This window comes from Rhinolophus ferrumequinum, chromosome 7, assembly GCF_004115265.2.
Source record: "Rhinolophus ferrumequinum isolate MPI-CBG mRhiFer1 chromosome 7, mRhiFer1_v1.p, whole genome shotgun sequence".
NCBI classification, from domain to species: domain Eukaryota; kingdom Metazoa; phylum Chordata; class Mammalia; order Chiroptera; family Rhinolophidae; genus Rhinolophus; species Rhinolophus ferrumequinum.
In genome coordinates, this window is record NC_046290.1 from 3,372,734 (window position 1) to 3,393,361 (window position 20,628).

The 20,628-nt window shown below is 47.3% G+C and overlaps 1 long non-coding RNA gene across 1 annotated transcript; it reads right to left on the reverse strand.

The window, feature by feature from the left end:
• Positions 1–381: 381 nt before the first annotated feature.
• Positions 382–20,444, reverse strand: LOC117024527 (uncharacterized). Its single transcript, XR_004423477.1, has 3 exons — positions 19,049–20,444; positions 1,439–1,492; positions 382–497 (listed from the first exon to the last, which is right to left on the reverse strand). It is a non-coding gene; the product is annotated as an uncharacterized LOC117024527 (long non-coding RNA).
• Between the last annotated feature and the right edge of the window lie 184 nt (positions 20,445–20,628).

Below are 20,628 nucleotides of genomic sequence, written 5' to 3' on the forward strand. Positions count from 1 at the left end.
CCTCACAGCGAGGCATTTGGAGGTAGCAATAAAAACAGACAGCAGGCGCAGGAGCCTGACGCGCTCACCTTCTGAGAACGCATGGAAGGGGGTTGTGGGTGCTCAGGGTCAATGTGACTTGAGCTCAAGAGTCACCCCCCACACTCGATACTACAGATCGTCCACGCAGGCTGTCCCCAGCCCAGCTACCATCCCTGAAGTCACAAATACTTCCAACAGCAGGAGTCCCATGGATAAAAGTATTGCGAAAAAGCACCAAGTACCTCCATCTCAGTGAACTCACTTGAGCATCTGAACACCATTTCCAGCTGCATGTTCCACCCCTGCAGACTTGGTGCTGACGCAAAAATTGGCTTCTGAGAAGACATATCGACTTGAACTCCTGCTTAGCACCTGAATTCCGAGGTAGGAATGCCGGGCCCCAGAGCACTCGTGACACTGCGGACGGCCTTGCAGACAAGACGCCGGGTTTACGAGGCTGGGACACACCGTGTCTCCTGTTGAAATAAAATAAAAACCAATCATCTCTCCTCACAACTTTAAGCTTCTCAGTAAAGGTGATAAATGGTTTTCCTGCTTAAATTTGCAAAAAAAAAAACAAAAAAAACCCCAGAATAATCTGAGGCTTTTTAATGAGCATGAGGGTGGGGAAATGCAGAGGACCAGGCTAAAAGCAGTATGACATTGAAATGGTGGGAGCTGATGGCAAAACTGCTGGGAGATTTGACAACTTCAGTCATGGCGACTGCTGTCTTCCGAGCAAGCGAGAATGGTTAGGAAAGAGACCTGCACGCCTTATAGATATTACCTGGATACTTGTGGGCTGTTTTGCCCTGTTTCTGATGCAAGATAACTTGCCTCGTAGGTGAAGTTGTACAAAGCAAAAGGGTAGACTCAAGGAAATAAAAAGATAAAAGATGTTTGTCCAGAGTGGGATCAAGTCTGCAATTGGATCCCATCCCCTCGGTGTAATTAACTCAAGGAACCCACCGGGTCTGAGGCCGAAATATCTCTGACTGCCTCCTCCCATCCCTGCTCTCTGTACCACAGTTGGGCCTTACACCAAACACAGTAGGGACTGGCATTTAAGTAGAAAAACCCATTTCATTTAAAACCTCATTTGATTAAACTCCAGGAATTTGTGGCTCGGTTTAAAGAGGGTTGACGTGATGATTCAGAGGCTTGTGTCCGCCTCCTCTGAGGACTTGGGAACACCTGTGTGCCCACAGAGGACGCAGCTGATAAAACAGAGGCAGCTGCTGATCCGACATCAGTGGTACTTTCAGTTGATTCAGATGGGATAGAAATGCCCCATTTGCATCGTGGTCTCCACGCAGGAAAACAGAAGTGAAGCCTTCACTTCAGCCCCCAGGCTGCAACAGTGGCCTGTTTTACAGCAGCCACATCCATGACTCTTTCTCAATCTGAGAAAACTCACCAGCTGCCAGTGTGCACAGACCTCATTCCGTCAGACCTTCATTCCATGTCCACTCTGCAGACAGATGACAAAAACCGATGTTACAAAGGAACAAGACAAATCACCAGCAGAGGTGACGCTTTAGTGCAGAAAAGAAGAGATTCGTGCCCCGAGGCAGAGTCCCACCACCCTCTCCAAGTGCCAAGTGGGTGCTGCAGGAGGCATAGTAGCCAGGTGGCTAGCTGTGTGTTTGTGATCACCAGGAGAAAGACACTCCCCACAACAAGCGCTGAGAGCCGCCATGGGTGTGTGGGACAATTCAGTTCAGATGTTGATTCTTGTATGAAATGTTCTACAGTGGATTCCGTTATTGAGCTTGCTTGTCATCTTTAATCGCACAAACCATCCTTGAACAGCCTCTATATGCCTCTTTTCAGTCCAGAAATTGTTGAGTGATGCCTGGATTAAAGGGACGGATGAGACCAGATGTCTAGGTATAATGGGGAAACCAATATGGCTTCCTTCCTAAAATGACCCCCCAGGAGTGACTGGAGGTCACTTTATTAGAAAGTTTAGTGTGAAACAAGGCAAAACTGTTTTTGCCCATCTCTCTCTCTCTCTCTCTCTCTCTCTCTCTCTCTCTCTCTCTCTCTCTCACTCTCTCTCTCTGTCTCTCACATACACACACACACCCCATGCAAATATCCATGTTTTTAATTATTATAATTAATGAGGGGAGTAGATTTTACTCAGAAGTGCTTAATTGAGACACTTGTTTAATGAGCATCTTCCCCTCTACGGAGCTGGAAATACTGGGATGTTGGGAATGTAGCATGGAGAGTCCCTACTCCAGCCCTGAAAGTGTTCACACACGTTGGGCTAATCAGAGCAGATAGCTATTCCCATCAAGGCTCAGGTTAGTTGGAATTGGCGTGCATTTCTTTCTTCTGTGAGCCTCATTTGATTATAAATGATGTTTTGTTAGAGTGTATCCATGCAACCCCATAAATGATGTAAAACCCAAGAAAAACAGAGACTCTGTGCCAAAAGCAAATTAAAGACACATCAGAAAAATGTGAGCTTGATTCAGGTTCACATACCATGATGCCTGCTTTGGTCTATCGTTGCTAAGACCTTCAGGGAAACTATAAAAAGCAACCCTGACATTAATATCAATTTAAAGTTGGTGTGGCTGCCAAAGTTTATTCAACACGGAGCTCAGCTAGCTGTGTCATCTCCAGCGCAACTCAGTGGCCGCAATCATAGCCTCCCGATGTTATGAAAAATGGGTGCTGCAGACAGGGCGAGAAAGAGCCCCCCTGTGTGTGGAAATGCACCACCACCGCCACCACCACCTCTCCTGTGACCCACACAGGCGTGTGGCGCTGGGGGCAGAGCTTGCGTTCTGGGTGAGCAGTTTCTGAGTTTCTTGCCACACGTTGCTCGTTTCTCCCTCCATCAATCGACCCCAAAGATGCACTCAGGCTGCAGCCTCCCCTTGCCAAACACTCCTCACACAGATCCCTGGAAATCCATGTTGAATTAGTAGGGTTACTTCTGGAGCTTTTCAGGGCATCTGAGTAGGGAAATACCCCCACGATCCCAGGCATGGGGGTCAGGAGAACCAGAGCAAGGCCAAAATCCAGCTGAGCGCTGGGTGCTCAACCAGGAAGGTGGTCGTTCATTTCCTAGATAAAAGGCAGGTGTCCACATGCCTGCTAATAGGAAGGACCCTATTGCCTGTGCTGGGGAGAAAGGAAGACCCGGATGTGACACATTGCAGAAGCTTTGCCCGGGAGCTGTGACGTGGACGCCAGGGCGCAGCCAGAGCGGGGAAGCAGACGGGTCATTTGGAGAGTGAGACTCCTGGATGTCAGAGCAGGCCAATAACCACGTACTCTGGCAAGGCCCTGACTGCCATCAGGTGAGCAAAGAGAAGGCTGACCGTGCTTCCTCCAGGGGTAGGCTCAGCCAGGAATGCCCCGTGAGTACGGAGGACCCACACTTGTGGGCAGCACCCACTCAGCACGAGGTTGCCTTGTCCGCAGAAGGTGAGGACGCTGACCACCCTTGTGGTCCGCTGTGGACCACATGTGACTTTTATTCACATGGTCATGTGGCACCTCACACAATTCTACACTATCTCTTCTAGTTCACAAACGCTAGTTAAGCTGCTTCCATGCAGCGTAACTTGGCCCACTGGCCCCCAACATTTTCTGTGACATGCCTCCATGTATGTCAGTCACACCGAGGAACAAAAGTGGCGTGTTCTTTTCTGGTAAATAGACGTGTGAGGAACTGAAGAGAGGGGATCGGCAAGCAAACAGTCCCTGGGCTTTTACGTCGCCTGCTGAGGTCTTTTTATGTTTGTATTTGTTTTCAGGACACATGGGGGTCAACCCCTGGTCCCCCACACTCTGCTTTATGTGTTGGCTCTTGTTCTTCCTTGAAAACCCAGCTGGGAGTCAGCAACTGTGGGACACCCCCTCCACCCCCACATAGCCTCTGTGCCAGGTCCCCAGCACCTGAGCACCACCTCCCAGAAATAATTAGGGTTACCCATCTGTCCTTCCCCCAGAGACTCTGGCCTTCTGACAGGAGGATGGCTGTGTGTTTCACACCACGTTCCATAACAGCTCTGTGCAACAGAACTTATGGCAACGATGAAAATGCCCCAACACTGGCCTGTGCAATAAGGACTGTCACCTGCGGCTGCTGGGACAAAATACCACAGACCCGAGGGTTCAAACAACAGACATTTATCCCTCTGAGTTCTGGAGGCTGGAAGTCCAAGGTCAAGGGGTGCTGACAGATGCACTGTCTGAGGAGGGCCCCCTTCCTGGTTTCCAGGTGGCTGCCCTCACCTGTGTCCTCACATGGCCCAGGGAGAGGTGCTCTGCTCCTGTCATGGGGGCCGCAATCTCATGACCTCAGCTAAACCTACTCACCTCCCAAAGGCCCCAGTTCCAAATACCATCACATGGGGAGAGGGGGCTAAGGCCTCAATATAGGAATTGGGGGGAATAACAAGACTGAATCCACAGCAGGCAGCCACTAGCTGCCTGCATCTGTGCAGCCATTGCAATATGTACAGTGTGGCTCAAGACCTGAAATGTGCATTGTATTATATGTTCATTTATATTTCAATAGCCACACATGGCTGGTGTCTGCCATGTTGGACAACACCGCTCCAGAAGCCCCAGACCGCTTGCAACAGAATATTTAGGCCACAGGTGTTGAAATGAACTGAACTTAGGAGTGAGAATCTATCTTCGTTCTCGGCTGAAATGGTTACATCTTCTGAGATAGCAGGGAAATCACTCATCTCATTCGATTATTCATTGCCCCAACCTTTGAGGGACCGCCCTAGGCCAGCTCACAGGCCTGTATCGCCTTGGGGACTCGTGCCCCACGGGACTCACCATCTGTGGTCGAGGGAAACTTCTCTGGGGAGGGGACATTTGAACAGAGACCTGTGCGCCATGGGATGACCTGGAGAGGGTATGTCCCCTGAAGGGACCTGAGCAGGACTTGAGATGGGAAGGGACACAGCACGTTCTGCGAACAGAAAGGAGAGGTGTGCGTGCTCTCCGTGGTCAGGGGTAGGCGAAGCCCGGACCTCAGGACGCCGGCCATGGTCATATTTAAATTTTACTGTAATCACAATGGAAAGCTGCTGGAGAGCTTTGAGCGGGGGCACAGTAGGATGTTACTTAGGCTTTGGACCCATTCCTCAAGCACCTGTGAGGACACTAGATATTAGCGGGACAACGGGAAAAGCAGAAATGCTGGGGTATGTCTCTCCCAGGAATCCTGGGGGGAAGAAGTGTCCTAGCCAGAAAGAGGAGGCGGAGCCAGTAGGACATTCTCTCATTGGACTCGAGCTCCAAGGACATGAGAGACCCACAGTCACCTCTCTAGTGAGGTCTGGGGGGTGGGGGGAGTCCGCGGACAGAAGGGTAAGATTTCAGGAATGGTCAGGTAGACCTGGGAAAGAAAGATGTCTGATGCCCACGGGACATCTGTGTGGGCATGTTGAAGGTTAAACCAGGGAAGTGTCTGGAACAACTGAGCTCAGGGCCAGCACCCTGTTTTCTGGAACCTGAAGTGTGTCACAGGATAAGACATTGCACTGACGGGGAGCAGCAGCATGTCTGCTTTCTCTCTCCAAGACTGTGGGAGGACTTCTCTGGGTTCTGCTCAGCGATGGAGCTCAGATCTGAACAGCCTGTCACAGGGCTGGCACATCTGGTGAAGGGTGAGCAGACCGCCGAAGCTCCTTATCTCACCTCCAGGCTCTATTTCCCACATACCGCACTCTTAGATAAAGTTGTTGAGAAATACTGGGATCCCCACCTCCCAGATTTTCTTAAATTGTATTTCTCACAGTGAACTATCAGCAAAAAGATAAATTTGGAGTCCCCATTAACCAAGCCACACCATGGTAATTGTACAGCATGATGTTTTCAATTACACTTTTATGACCTGGTGTTTCTCTTCCAACTTACAATTCTTCTTGTTCGTCACTCTCCAGTTGTTCCTGATCTGTATCCCTTTCTCCTCCTCACAAGACAATCATTAAACTGCTCCAATCACCAGTAAATGGTGGAAAGAATGAATGAGTTTGGCTTTCAACACTCTTAAATAGACAACTGGGAAGAGGTTGAAAATTAAAACCAGGCAGCTTAATGATATTAGTTAGTGTGGCTTGCTTGAGAAAATGAGCCAGGCCCCCAGTCTCAGGGCCAATGTGCCCATGACATCAGAGCTCAGATGGAATGGCTGGGGATGCAGCACCCTTGGTGACAGCCCTGGCAGGGAGGGAACCATCCAGTGGGGCTTCTCCATTCAGCCCTAGATGAACCCAGCTTCTTACACATTGACATGGGACACCGCAGTTTCCTCCAGTCAAGGGAAAAGCTGGTGGTTCCTGCAGAGAGCAGTTTGGTGTGGAGGTGGAGTAGGGATGGTCCTTTAGCGTCTCCCCAGGGTTCAGCCCTCTCCCCCAACACTGCCTGAAAATAGGGAGCTGCAACCAATCCATCAACAACACCCGGGAGTCTAGTTTGGCAAATTTTTTCACATGCTAGATTTCACTGAGAACTTTACAGAGTGACTTCTACAAACTTGCAATCAGAAACTCAGAAAGTGAGGTCAGTTGTAGCTGGGAGAACAGTGGCTTGGAGTACAAGGATGTGACAGTCACATTAAAAAGTCTCCGTCTGGAGGTTTGGGGTTGGTAGTTCTTTTGATTTATCATTGAAGGGCAACAAAAATGTATTTATACTAACATCCCATAAAGAAATACTATCACAATTGTGAATTCTTCAATTGCCCCCAATATATTGAGCGTTACACCAACCATAGGTAACAGTGAAGCTTAAAATAGACTCCTTTAAAACTAGTCATTGAAAGGCAACCGTGGGACCACCATACAGATTCTTCCGATTGCAGGCAGCAAGCAGCAAGGAAAGCAATTTTGCAGACATGGGAAAAACTTTGCCACGGTGTCAGCATCACAACCTTTGGCATATCTCTGGGGTTCTCACGCATTCTACTAACTAAGATCAAATCTCCTCTGACTCATTTTTTATTTCCCCAAACACGCATGGACCATCTTAGTAGCACGGAAAATTTCTAAAGCCAGTGCAACCCTGGTGTCTCCACCCACCAGGAAGTGAATGTGGGAGGCAGAGCTCTCAGATGGGCCCTGGTTCCCACCACTCCCCACCCTCCCAGTTATTCAGTCCAACACTAATCTAGGCACTGGTATGACTGGATCTTGTAGATGAAATTAGGTTCAAAATAAGTTGACTTCAAGATAGAGAGATCACCCTGGGTGAGCCTCCCCTAATCAGGTGAATCCATAGAAGGCACAGGGCACTTCTGGAAGGAAAAGGCTTGAAGTGTGAGGGGGACTCCACATGAGGGAGAGGCTCTGTTCCTGGCTTTGAAGAAGGGGGGCCACATGGCAAGGGATGTGGATGGTCCTGCGACTTTGGGTCCTCTGTTCTATATCCGTGAGCCAATGAATTCCACAAACAACCCACATGGCTTAGAAGCAGCTTCTTTCCCTGAGCCGCCAGAAAGGAAGGAAGCCTGGCCAACACCGAGTTCTACTGTGTGAGGCCCTGAGCAGAGAACCTGCCTGGACTTCTGAGCTAGAGCTCTATGAGCTAATGAGTAGCTGTTGGTTCATGCCAAGTTCCTGGTGACTTTTACACGGAAAGGGAAGCCTAACAAAAGTACTGTGCAACCAACAGATGCAGATTCTTGACACTCCACCATCCCACAGCCACAAGACATCACATTCTCAGCACAAAGGGCAGTAATCCATAGCCCCCATTCCTCGTGGGCAAGTGGCAAGGGCTGCATGGAATTCTCCGGAAAAAACAGAAATTTCCCTCCAAGATGGAGCAGCTCAGGTTCTTGTTGTCAGTGATTTTCTTTAATTACAGCTGTCTCCATATTCACTATTGGAGACTTTTTGTCTTTTTCACAGTTTTGCATGAAAAATAATAGTATTGGGGGAAATAGAGTTTCCCGGGCTGCAGAGTTTAGCCAGCTGGTGTTCCCTGGGCTGCTAGTCATTGTTTCTTAGAGAAGGATGGCAAGGGTGAATAACCATCATGCTCTCGGACAGTCCCAGGATATTAACAGATCAAAGGTCCTGAGAAGTCCTGCTGCAGACAAACTTGCTCAACGTGGTTTAACGGGTTTAACTGGGTGGAATGTTCCAACCCTTTTGTTCCAAAAGGCACTTTCCTCCAGGCGTCCTGACAGATTTTATGGGCCTTGAGGAGTCCACGTTGAGAAAACTGGTTCAGAGGTTAATTAAAACAAACACATAAATAGAAATCGGCACTCTCCACCGCCCACAATCTGGTCACACCGTGTGGTGAGCACGTGAAAGTCCACCCCGTCGGGAGCGCCCAGGCACCCTTGCCAGCCCGGGAAATCCCCCGTGGCCTTGGGCCTGGACATTCACACACACTCCGGGTACAGGACAAGGAGGTCTCGTAATAATATGTATGATGGGTGGTTACTACACGCAGGGAAATGTCATACCCTCAATATGTTCCCTTAGAAGGGAAAATGTCTTTTTAATAAGAAATACTGGGCCTGATAAGAGAACGAAAAATCGCTGTCCTAAAAAAAGAACACCTTTTCACTTATCTAAATTCTATACACGTAGACACTGCACCACTGCAAATATAAGCTGTGACTTAGAAAGCATATTTCATAGGAACAGTGATCTGCATTGTACGGCCTGGAGCCAAGGCCACAGACAGGTGACGAGACTAGAACAGACAGTCCAGAAATGGGCTCCCCTGTATAGGCCCTTCATGGCTGAGCCATAGGACTTACAAAGATGAATTACTTAACAAATAGAGGCAAGGAAGCTGGCTAGCTCTTTGAGGGAGGGGAAAAAGTTCTATTTCCACCTCTTCTCTTATTTTAAAATGAACTTCAAATTGAATACAAATTTAAGTATAAAATAATAACCTCTAAATACATTAGGAGAAAGAATAGATAAATATTGAATCCTGGGGTTAAGAAAGAACTTTCCAACGTAATCCCAGAAATGAAGCCATAAAGGAAAATACTAATGGATCTGATTATACATAAATTTATCTTTTAATGGAAAACTAAAAGAAGAGGTAAAGGAAACTTCAGAAAAATATTTCTAACATTTATAAAAGACAAATGATCGGTATTCTAAATGATAAAGGAACTAGAAATGAATGAGAAAAAGTTGAATTCCCTAAAAGGAAAATGGACAAAGGACATGAGTAAGCAAAATAAATTAGAGCAGGAATGGCCACGAAATATGTGAGAACGTATTTGACCTCACAGGTAGTGGACTAAATGGAAACACAGTAATGAGATACCTGTCCAATAGGGTATCATAAAAGAGAATGAGAACACCCCACACAGGTCCTGGCTATGGGGGCTGTGTCAGTTGAACGGAGAGTACATTTTAGAAAATTTTAGGAACACAACGTTGACAGGGAAAAAAATCCCCAAACTCAGTAATAGCAAAAGGGTGACTGTCTTTTCAAGGGTATACTGGGCATTGTGCAACAGTCAGTCACCTAAGAGTTGGTTTAACGTATCATTTTCTTTTGATTAGGATATTTCACCAGCTGTGAGAGTCCATGGTAACATACAGAAAACCAATAGCAATGCAAGTGATTCTCGTCTGGTGTCAGTGGAAATGAATGGTGTCCTGCAGGCTTGCAAAGGTTTACAGCCCAACGGTGAGCCTCGCTACACTGTGGGTGTGACTGGACCCCCTCTTCCAGTGCCTTTGCAGGGAAAGGGCTCAGTCTCTTCACTTCCCTGGGAACCAGCCCTACCTTTCTGCGGGTTGTCTCACTCAACCAGACAAAGAAACCTTGGACAGAGGCTCTCTCTATATGTGTATGATAATTGTGTTTTTAACTTTTAAAAAATGATACTTTGACAGACATTTGGCAAAATTGTATCGAAGTTCTCCAATATGCCTCTTCTCTGCAACAGTACTTTAGCATCTAGGAATTTGTGCTCTGGATATAAATGGATAGAAGTGGGAAGCGAGCTATAAGGAAGTTCAGGCAGCTTTGTTTAAAGATAGTCAAGAAAGAAAGGAAGGAAGGAAATAAGGAAGGAAGGAAGGAAGGAAGGAAGGAAGGAAGGAAGGAAGGAAGGAAGGAAGGAAGGAAGGAAAAAAGAAAAGAAGAAAGAAAGGACTCACATCAGTGGTTCTCAATCTAGGGTGATTCTGGCCCCAGGGGACATTTGATTCGGGGGCATCTGGAGAGTTTCGATTGTCACAACTGGAAGGGGCTGCTGGCATCTTGGGGACAGAGGCCGGGGTGACGGTCTCAGAGGACTGAGAACGATGGGCCCCAAATGCCAACAGTGCGAGGCTAAGGAGCCTTGATCAAAATGAACAGCTCTAGGGATTAGGTTGAATCAACGACAGTGGAACGTCTTAGAGCCATAAAAGAAAACTGTGATCGTGTCGGTATGGACGCACATTTATGATCAGAATTCATTAAGTGGAAAATGGTTATAAATTATATTTGCAATGGCCATATGGTTAGAAACAGGTAAATCTATTAATAAGAGATACATGTTTATAGAATGGACTTTTCATGTTCTCTATAGAAAGAATATATTCTTTCTGTATCTCTATAGAAAGTAGCGTATGAATGAAGTACACATTACATGCACACATACTGTGGTAATCATGGTCTGTTTTTCTGCAGTTTTCTCTCTCTCTTTATATATATACTTTGTTCAGTGATGCCTCAGGGTCTTGTCTCTGAGCGAAGATGCTGTTAGATCTGTAATAACACAGTCGTGGGGAGACAGTGCCTTGACCCCTGATCAGCTGTGTATCCTGCCTATGAAGTGGTTGACTGGATTGGTGGGCCTTCCTGTCACTCAGCCTCAGCTCTGCCTTGAGGAGAAGACAGCTTTGGTGATGACCTAGGCGTGGCGGCTAGACCCTGGGACTGCCCCTGAGGAGGGTCCACCTGTGAGTGACAGGGGAGGGAAGGAAGGACGCTGACACGGCCCTGCTTTCCCTTAGGCCTGTCTGTCCACTCGCTGAGTCATCCCGGGAGCAGAAGGCACAGAGACACGGGGAGACACAGCACAGTGCCTCCTACATCTGGCCTCCCACTGGGCTGTGCCACAGCCCCCACCAACTGTGGAGTGGGCGTCAGCAGGCCCCAGGGCCTTCCAGGCCTCTGACCCTTCACTCCTCTCGTGCGTCTGTCCCAGGACTCTGCAAGGACTGAGCGGTTCCTGTCCTCACCACTCACAGGCCCGTTGAAATAGGTCCCTGGGCTGGACAGCTTCTGCTTTTTTTTTTTTTCTTTTTTTTTTTTCCTGAAAGATCACAGTTTCCATTGAAAAGAGGTTAGGTAGACCTCTCTCCGAGTGCTGGGCCCCCCGAATCCCAAAGAAATTTCTTCTTACAAAGCATTCTCAAGGTCTGGGGTGTGTGACCACGGGAATCCAGATGGTCAGCCAGCCTGGCGCTCTGTGGAAGGGAGGCAGCAGAAGAGCTGGCTCTGCCGTGTGTTTTCCAATCTTTGATCAATTCTGATCCGTCACTTGATAACATAATTTTCCCTTTATTCCTTAAAGCTCAATAAATCTTCTCCCACTCATACCCTTTATTCTGGGAGGATATAGTTCCTACTTGATCTATTAGTACCCAAGATTGCTATGTGATTAAAAAGGGCTGAATTCTGTACCTGCTTTCACTCTTTATTTTCACTGGCTTGAGCGATGAGGTATGACAGAGACAGAAAGAAACACCTTTGTAAATAACATCAACAAACACCGCCCAGTATCTTTAGCTTCACGTTCGTGTGTAAGGATTGAGATCAGCGGTTCTCAGCCTCGGCCCTGTTGGCATTGAGGCTGACAATTCCATGTGGTGGGGACTGTCCTGTGTATCGTAGGGTGTTTCACACCATCCTTGACTTTACCTGTTAGATGCCAGAGGCACTCCCCACACTCAACAGTGGGACAATCAAAAATTCAAAAATGTCACCTTACAGGGCACCCGGGGCTCATTGGCCCACTTGGCTAATGGCCTCCACTGGAGAGCTCCAGAAATGTCTCTCTTACCAATAAAAATAGAAGCCACCTTTCTGCAATGCTCAATTTCTCCTCCTTCACTACTCGTCTACGGGGACTAACCTCTGCAGGAACCTAGCTGGGGCTGTCACCTGCATGCTATGACAAGGCTTCATGTTTTCCTCCTGACACCTGGGCACAGGACCCTCCTGAGGCCATCGCTGTGGGCTGGTTTGGAGATGTGCTGCAGAACCGGCGGGAACACTGAAGGGGACCCCCTGCTCCAGCCATTGCATTACCTCAAGGCCTGCTATGCTCAGTCTCACAGATGTCACTTCGATGTGACCTGCTGCTGTTCAGGAAATCAAACTTAATGACTTAGACTGTGTAGTCACACAATGTCTCATGGTTAGGCCTTCAGTCTCAACTGGGGCCCAGTAACAACCAAGAGCCATTTCAGAAACAACAAAACAAACGAAACAAAAGACTGTTGGAGTCATTTTCCACAAGTGGCCTTACTTTGTGCCAAAAGCCTAAAGGACATCACCTATTCCCCTACTAGGGCTTGTAATAGGTTCCATGTATCACGCGGTCTGTGCCACTGCATGTGCCGGGAAAGCAGAGCTCCTTGCCTTCTTGTTCTCTGAGCTCCCTTCCAGGTTGGTAGACTTTCAATTTACTCAATAAATGGGTCAGAGCAGCACACCCAAACGGAGTACACTTTGCCTTAAAAAAAAAAAAAAAAAAAAAAAAAAAAAAAGGCTGACCCTGCGTTGCATTTTGCATCTTTGTTGGAATATACCTGCACCTGCAGAAACTTCACTGGGAGTGGTGGCCCCTGCAAATGTCTACAGATTTTTATCTCACCCGCTCTATCTTGCAGGTGATAGGGTATTTCTGACTCACCAAGTTCAATAAGCATGATGACATCAACACACTGAACCAATGTGGCGCCCTCTAGGATGGCAAGATAATCAAATTCCCAATGGCTAAATTGTGACAATGAAAATGTTGATGTGCACCAGAGGAGTCCAGAATATATCATTTACATACATTTTTTGCCCAAACTAGTTATATTCCTCTTACCTTAGTTTAGCATGTTTGTAACCCATTCCAAAATGTATTATCCAGGTTTCTTCTCATTTAATTAAATATAAACAAATCATAATTATTTTGACTTAGCAATTCTTCTCTGCCTGGGTCAAATTCTATACTTTGCTTCTAAGGCCTGTGGGGGTCAGGTTCTAATTGTATGTCTAGAGGCAACGAGGGAGGTGGGAGTGCCTCCGGGGAGAAGTAGCATTCCTTCAGGGTAACTGGGGCAGAGGTGGGCTAGGATGGGACTGACATCAGACAAAGAAGGAAGCACTTCTGTTAGCAAGGTGATCTCCCCATTCCGATTCTCCAGTTCCCACTCTTAACTTAGCGGTCCCCTGTATTTCATAAAGGGGACCTGCTGACACTTTGAAGTCAACTGACATGGCAATTCAGCGATACACATGACTGGACTCCTGTGATCCTTTCGGCTCTGTCGGGCCTCAGCTACGAGTGAGCACTGGCTGTCGTGTTAGGACTCAGGAACGCCCACCCCCCCCCCACACACACACACTGACTGCACCGGGAGCCCACAGCGGACACCCTCAGGCCTGACGCTTTCTTCCTTTGCACAATCTGGTTCAGCCAGAGCAGCCAGCCCCTCCTTCCTTCTGTGCCCCTCACTCCGGCCTTAATGCTGCAGCAGCCACTCGACCCACAGCTTGCTTTCAATAGGTTCTTTATTCCCTGTGATTCCAGATGACAGTTTAAGCCATTTTTTGCCCTACTGTGTGCCACTTGTGCCCAGTTTCTCATTCTCTGATGGTAATTGGATCCTCTTTGCCCTCCAATTCAACCAAGACAGATACACAGTCTCACGGGCTCATCCTTGAGGGTCTGCTGCCCACAGCTACTTCCGCGGCCAAATTCCATAGGAGTAAGTGCCACACAGCAAGAGCTAAAAGCCACATCAGCCATTTTAAGTAGAGATGGCTTCAAAACAGTCCACACAATTGTTGGACACTGGGCTGCAAAAGTGCTGCAGGCTGGGCCTCCAGGGATGACACCCAGACACAGCAACACAGAGCAGGTCAGGAGTGGTGACCTGTGCTGAGTCGGGAAGGTGCAGGGTCAGAAGGGCTGTGTCACCAGGTGCCTTCAGCACCCTCCTTTCCTAGCCGGACAGAGAAGCTCCTGTCATCATGGCTGCCAAGGACTCCAGGCGCCTAAAAAACCTAGTGATATCACATGGGAACACGGCTGGGGAAAAGAAAGCCCTCCTATAGAGTGACAGCAGGGAAAAGGTGACTTCCCTCCTGCTGTTTCCCAAACTGTCATGAGTTCACCTAATTGGCAGAAGCTAACTCACACCCATCACTATAGATACAAGGACACATGATCACAGTGCTGTTAGCTTTCTAGACCCTCTGGTCTGCAAAAGATACAGCAGAGAGGAGAAGAAAGGAGGCTGCTATGGCTGCCACCTCTATCCACCTCAGTAAGCCGCGTTTAAACAATGGGAGAACACCTACTGTTCCTTCCATGGGATTTGAATTTATTTACCATGTCATTTTCCTTTCACATCTAGATGGAGGTTTGCAAATTCAGTACCACTGGAGGAGTCTGCTGCTTTCTTCTCTAACATCACATTGACAACTTGGCTCATGTATCATCACTTATGTTTGGGTGCTGTGGTTATAACTACTTACTCTGAACAACTAATCAGCAGCTGGGCAGTTAACTAAATGAGTGCTCATCAAGCATTCTTGCTCATTCCTTTGAAACAATAGGGCCAAACCCTTTGTTTTTATGGGATATGCATATAAAGCTCTTGAATTAAGCATCCAGGTATAGCTCACTTTCCCAGGGATATGTGACCATTAGTAGGTGTTCTTAGGACTTCCTTCTTTCTCTTTTATAACTTCAGCATCACATGCTTTTAGCTCCTTTCAGTTACTTGACTCAGAAGTGAGCTCCTGGTGACAAGGCATGGTAAGCTTGTACCTCCACGTCCCAGCACAGGACACAGGGCCTGGCATGAAGGGGAATACTGGCCCAAGAAATCATGTCGACTGAATGAATGAATGAATGAATGAATGAATGAATGAATAGAAATCTGCCTTCATAGCCACCCTCCCAAATCTGGCTTCCTTTTACTGTTGCAGTCTCTAATACAATCAGCCCCCTTAGCAATAAAGGGAGCCATTCATCACCCACAGGGCTGCTCCCCTGTACTTCACACGAAGTGAAAACTGCACGTGGGCAGTGTAGTCACAGAGTCCGTGGGAATCAGCTCTTCCACAAGAGGGACGCTCATCACCTGGGCGTTCACGTGGAGTAGAAGTGTCTGATTCCATGTAGAGACCTGGCCCGTACCCTTACAGTCTGGCTGTCAGGCAGGGAGTGAGACCAAGACCTAAGTTTCTCCCACCTGACTTAAGTGAGGCAGGATTTTGTTTGCTGGGAGCAGGAACAGAGAACTCTCTATCCTAGCGGATGAGAACCCACAGAAATGCAGAATGAGGAGCTGCTATCACCTGTTACGTGACTGTGCAGAGAGGGCCTGTCTGATCACTGAAACATTAGAAAGTCAGATCCACTGAGTTCTGGACCCTGCAAGTCACATGAACCAACACATTCCTTCCAAATCAAATGAGGTTGCATTTTCTGTTGATCATAACTGAGTCATTTCTAAGTCGTGTAACTAACTACCTGGTCTCAGCAGAACCCTGGATAATTTTGTCTCCTCAAAAGTGCCCATGATTGTTTATAGTTTTGTAAGGAAACAGCAAGTACTACCACCAGCTCCCCATCCTACTTCCCTTCCACACCCCCTTTGAGTTTCTTAGTTCTTGAAAACAAGGCTGGACTTGACAACCTGCAATTCAAACTTTCAGAGCATCACGGGATGTGCCTGTTTTCCCAAAAGTCCTTCTCAGATCTTATTTCTGAATTTTCAAAGAGATTTCAACCCATGTTTAAACAGATATTTGAATTAATTTTCTCAACACCCATAAAATTTCTTACTGGATAGGAAAGTTCTTCTTTTGGTAGAAATTCAGACTATAACAACCATTCAACAGGACAATATCCAAGAGATGTTTCAGGTTATACATTTCTTTCCCCCACCCCCCAATAAAGGTCATTAAGCTAAGCTATTTGTTTCCACTCTAGCGTATGGAGAATGATTGTCTTGGAGCTCCCACCACGTATCTGGAATGTACTATTAATGCTGAACACCATTTTTCTTCATGTCAGGGCTTGAGGTTGAGGCCAAAGAGAAACTGGCCGAAGATGTTTGGTATCATTTTATCTAAAATTCAAACAATTGCGAGACATTTATTTTAAATAAAAGACATTTTTTCCTTCTCCTTGGCTATCATTTTCTGCCTGGATAAAGGACCAAATGTGTTATATTCTCATGATCTTAGAATAAAACCATCCGAGCTCATAATCTGAACCCTTAGGTTCAGATATAATGAAGTTTTGAGAATCACGGCTTCCTAAGGCCAGTAAAACACTCAAAATATTACTTTCCAAAATATTGTGTCTTGCTGGGGTCCAAATAATTGTATTATACGATCTTTCCTTGTTAAATCCGGAAGGAAAGGAAACAATCTCTTTACGTTACATACATCTTCAATTGCCTCCCAAACTGGATTCCTCTCTCCCAACGCAGGAAATGACACCCAGTCTCACAGACTATTTCCAGATGACAGCCAGAATGAAAAGTTTTTATTGTAAATCAGATAACGCCACTTTATTCTTAAAACTGTTTGATGGCTGCTCCTTGTCCTTAAACACTAAAACAGTTCCACCCCGGCTTGCAAGCCCTTGTATGACCTGGTCTGTGGCCACCCCTCACCTCAGTCAATCTAACTGACACCCAGAGGCTCCTTGCTCACTGCACTCCAGGCCCTGAGCTGGTTTCTGATGCACGTGCCACATTTACTCCTGATGTGGACACTTTCTACTATTATTCCCACCGCCTGTAATTCTTTCTTGTTATTTTCTTAAATTTTCAGAGCAGCTTTAGGTTCACAGCAAAATAAAGTGGAAAGTACAGAGATTTCCCACAAAACCCCACGAGCACAGCCACCGCCACGATCAGCATGCCCCTCCAGGTGGTGTATTTGTTACAACTGATGAACCTGCATCGATATGTTATAACCACCCAGAGTCCACAGTTTACAGTGTGGTTCACTCTTGGTGCTGTACATTCTGTGGTTTTGACAGATGTAGAATGTGACCTGCATCCATCATTACAGTATCAGACAGAGCAGTTTCACTGCCCTAAAAAAATCCCAGGCCACGAAAGTCCTCTACAATTATGCTTCATCTTTAGCAACTGCCAGTTTTGCATTCTATTCCAAACTATGCTTGTTTTAAAATGAAAAGATTCTTCTGATTTCTAAGTAAACTCAGTCTTCCAGGAGAAAGCAATGTTTGCCCCCACCCCCCACCCCGACTTAGCATTGCTGAGGGTGACAGCTGAACTTGTAAGCAAAGGCACTGCCTGTTGCTGATCCCTGGGGACAGAGCAAAACACCGCTGTCACCCAGGGGAGTGAGAAACACTGGAGCAAAGTAGCTCAACACTGAGCACTGTGGACTGTGAATGGGCAGATGGTTCACACAAAGCTCCTCCTACCCTAGTATTCCCTAGATTCCCAAGAGAATCGCCTTCCCAGTCCCCCACGAAGGGGCTGACATGTCATAAATATGGCTAGAAATTCCATTGGTGTCTAAAACACAGACAGGGAAAGATGGACCTCTTGTGGGCCTATGGTAGCATTACCTCACAGGCCTGGAAATTAATATAATGTAATCAGATAATATCCCTGAATTGTAGACTGCTGGCGTTGTGAACTGCTCCATAAGATATCTCCTAGGGTTTTACAATAAAGAAGAAAATGTAGCTTATTTTTCGTATGGGTACATGCATTAAATGAAAGGACAGCTCTTCATAAAGCAAAATATAACAACTTTCAATGAACAAATAGCTTTCCATTTTGAATTATGATAAAACCTCCTTTGCTTCTACAACAAATCTAGAAGCCATTTCAGTGGAAGCCTATGTTAACAAGTTAAATCACCAGTCACCTCTCGATTACATTACAAAGAATTAGTTTCAGGAAGTTACCAGGAGACTGAGAGTGGACCACGTGGGTCTGGGGCAAACTGAGACTTTCATAGTCAGATCCCCTAAGCAGCCTGGACTTTGGAGGCACAGGGAAGCCCCCAAATTACAGTCCCCAGGTCTTAGGACACTGACAGAAAAACACAAACTTCTTCTGTTTTCCAAAACAAAAAATGCCATCAATAAATTGTTAACAACTACTCTCTGTGCAGTAGATCCTCGGGATTCAGCCCTATCTTGTCACTTTTCACCTAAATTATTGTGAATCCTCTGTAAGGAAGCACCAGCTCAAATAAGTCACTAGCTTCAGAATTTACAGCCAGGTGTGTAGTTCCAAAGCCAGTGTTCACTTTCTGCAGTGTAGATATTTGCTTGCTTGTTTGTTTCCATCACAATGACAAAACATGTGGTCTATAGTGTGGGAAAGAGGAACAATGTAATTTTCAGCATTACTCAACTAGTGACCTACAACGATTTGCATTATTTCCTATAATTACACTTGTTTTTGTAAGCCTGCAATGTAAGGATATCTTTTACATTTTAAAGGGTTCTTTAAAAACCAAAAAAATGACCAAGACAGATACGCATCAAAGACCTGTATGGCTTCCAAAGCCTACAATATTTACTATTCTCCTTAAAGAAGAATTTGCTCACCCTGCATTACACGAGCAAGACTTGTTTCTTTCTTTAAATGTCTTAGAAACTGATTTTGAGAAAGGTAGAAGTAGAAAACAAATGCACTTTCATTTTTAAACACAAGCGCTTACTTATTCTTTTCTTTTTTACTTTCAATTAGCTGCAGAAATTTAATTCACTGACATTCATTGAGCACCTACTATGTACAGCACTTTGCAGGATTTAAAAGGAAAAACTCACCTCTAAGACAGAAAAACGGCTATACTCCCAAGTCCAAATGTGGTGTTATAAACAACTACTCAGGGCTAAGGGGAGATAAAGGAGGCAGGCATTGTTTGGGGATGTGGTCACATTTGGGAACAGGAAGGACAGGTAGATTAGCGCTGGAAGGTGTTCCAGGCAAAGGGAAGACTTGGGCAAGTGTGCAAAGGCAGGAAGGCAGCAGCAGTTCAGAGTTTCAGCAAAGACAGGTGTGTCGTGGGTGTGGGTGGACAGCAGCGAGGGAGGTAAATAAAGCTGGACTGGAAGCTGCCTCCCCGAGGAAGGTACTCTGGGAAAAACACTCATTTAGGAAACCTTAAACAAAAGGGAAGAGACTGTGAAAACACATTTGTCTGGGATCAGAAGCCAGAAATGAAAGGTCACCAGGACCCACACAAGTCTCCCCTCCTGGGGCTGTGACGGGTCACGTGCTGTGCGTGGCCCTGCGCGTCTGCTCCCTGCTCCTGTTCCCTTGAACCCCACTCTTGCTTTCTGCCCATGGTACGTGGATCAGTCAGAACACTTCCTCAGTCAGGTACTGCGCTGTCTTAGGTGTCAACGAGAGGAAACCTAGCTGCCGGGGCTGGATATCTGGTCCCTCCATCCACAGCAAGTGTCTGCCAGTGTGTAAGCCAGGGTAGGACTGCGCTATTTGGGAGGGGCGTTTGCAGTTGCAATTTCCATACTGAAGATTTAGGACGAAGCTGGTGAGGTCTGCACGTCTACGGAACACATGCAGTGCCGGCGCTGAACGCTAAGAATTTGGACTTCACAACCAGACGTCGGGAAGCCACGGGAGGTTTCCGAGGGTACGGATGGTCACCAGCTGTGATTACTACAAAGAGATTCTGGAGGCGGTGGGCCCCGGATTGGAGACGGGAAAAACTGCGGTTCCAGCCAAAGGAGCCGGGCTTGCATTCACCCAATAAACGCGGTCAGGGGCAGGAGTTCTTTTCTTTTTTCTCTCCCAAGGGGAATTACAATGGGACTTGGTAGTGGCTAGCTATTCACCACGAGCGGTGGCGGGGACCCCGAGGATTCGACCAGGAGCTGCGCTTGGCACCCGGTGGGTGGCGGCGCCCACAGCCAGGGCTTCCAGGAGGCCACGGGGATGGGTCTGTCTGGGAGCCCGACCCAGCAGCGCGGGGTCGGACGGCAAGTGGACCATAGCAGGCGGGGGCAGCTGTCGGGAGGAAAAACGTTCCCGGAGGAAGGAACGGCCACCGGCGACGAAGGCCGCGACTAGGTGCTGAAGCACACCGGGAGCGGCCCGAGGAACCGCTCGGAGTCCGCCCGCCGCGCGGGGCGTCGGGAACCGTAGTCTCGCTTCCCCTCCTGGAATGGACAGCGCGGTTCTCCCTAGTTATAAACCGCGCACTCGCCCGTCCAGGGCTGGGGTCCTTCTAGGACAGCAGGCGCCTGAATGACGTCATCGCGGCCCACCTCTCCCTCGTTGCGTTGAGGTTTTAGGCGTCTATAGAAAGCCTGTCAGGCAGCAAGCCGGCAGTAGACTATTAACCCCTAAACGATGGAAGCAGCGCACGTCGGATGCCTCTGCT